The 1,365-nt window shown below is 34.7% G+C and overlaps 1 protein-coding gene and 1 long non-coding RNA gene across 3 annotated transcripts in view; both read left to right on the plus strand.

The window, feature by feature from the left end:
• Positions 1 to 334, plus strand: LOC102311411. The gene is made up of 2 exons (XR_316811.2): positions 1 to 39; positions 160 to 334. It is a non-coding gene; the product is annotated as an uncharacterized LOC102311411 (long non-coding RNA).
• The window catches only part of LOC102291055 (trypsin-1), a 15,845-nt gene that overhangs the window by 7,073 nt on the left and 7,407 nt on the right, over positions 1 to 1,365 (plus strand). The gene's annotated exons all lie outside the window — the stretch shown is intronic.

Consider the following 1,365-nt stretch of genomic DNA (forward strand, 5'->3'; position numbering starts at 1 on the left):
GGATGTGCTGAGAGGGACCACCCTGGTGTCTATACCAAGGTAAAGCTAAATAATTTCTTGAATGTAAACAGCTATCTTAAACTAAGTTCTCATTGTAGAACGTTCATCATCCCATCATCCTCTTTTCAATAACAAACCTTGATCTGTTTCCATTCACAGGTCTGCATCTTCAATGACTGGATTCAGCAAACCATGGCCAGCTATTAAGTCCGATCCTTCAACTTCTTTCCGACTCTGCTGCAATTCTTCTATCATTTTAACTCCATTGTTGTTGTCGAGTTCTAAACAACTTGCAGTCAGAAGCCACCTAAATCAATAAAGTTATTCACCTTGACTTCCATTTTTTGCCTTCTGTTTTCCTACAAAACTGTTTTTTTGATATTTAAAATAGTAAAACAAACATTTTACAACCACATCCTGGAATTTAGGAAGTAGGAGAAAGGCAGTTACTTTGTACAGAAATCATCTGAACTGCTGAAATCTTCTCTCTACTTCAATTTGCCACTGCTGCTGTTGTTTAGAAAGGGATTGATACATGCCCAATAATCTGGGACTGGTAATAACAAATTACATATTTATATATTGTTTGCCAATTATACAACAGTCTATGTATCCTTAAATAGAATTTTGATCTAATTTTGATCAGTGACTGTCTCTGAGTTTTTTTATTTGGTAAGTTCATGTAATCTGCTTCAAACCTTTTCTGTGGACATAAGTACGACTGAATCTGAGGACATCTGGATATAGGGTGGGCTCCTTTTAAGGGTCTTTTTACTCCTTTCTAACATGCAATGGCAATTGATTGGCAGAGCCTGTTACCACTGTTGCAAGACATCATCATCAGTCACTCTTACTGTGTAATTTTACACGTGGCCAGAGTTAGAATTAAGACAGAAACCAGCTGTAGTGCATGTACATTCTAGCGATCACTGCACAGTAATTTATAACAATAGCATCTTATTTACAACAGTAAACCTACTATTAAACATATTCCTAAGACCTAAACAGCACCTTTTCAAAGCTAGGTTAAGAAACTTTATGCAAAAGTATCCCTGCATTAATTCAGTTGTTATCTGCTGAAGTAATTATCCATGTGAGGGATAAATCATCATCACTAGTACACTGAATAAAACTATAATCCCTAACCCTATGGTGTCAGAATGTGTGATTTCTGGCTTTTAAAAAATGTTTCCACTGTACTTTTTTTTGGACATCACACAGTACACGACATGATTATATGTCAAAAAGAAATATATATAGTCATACTGCCTCTGTTTTCTAGATAACTTTGATGGATTTCTTTTCAGGATATATTTTCATCTTTAAAATGATAACGAATTATTTTAGTAAGAACCTTTAAAAAAA

The sequence above is a fragment of the Haplochromis burtoni genome, unplaced genomic scaffold (assembly GCF_018398535.1).
Source record: "Haplochromis burtoni strain Fernald_Lab_line unplaced genomic scaffold, NCSU_Asbu1 Contig_237, whole genome shotgun sequence".
NCBI lineage: Eukaryota > Metazoa > Chordata > Actinopteri > Cichliformes > Cichlidae > Haplochromis > Haplochromis burtoni.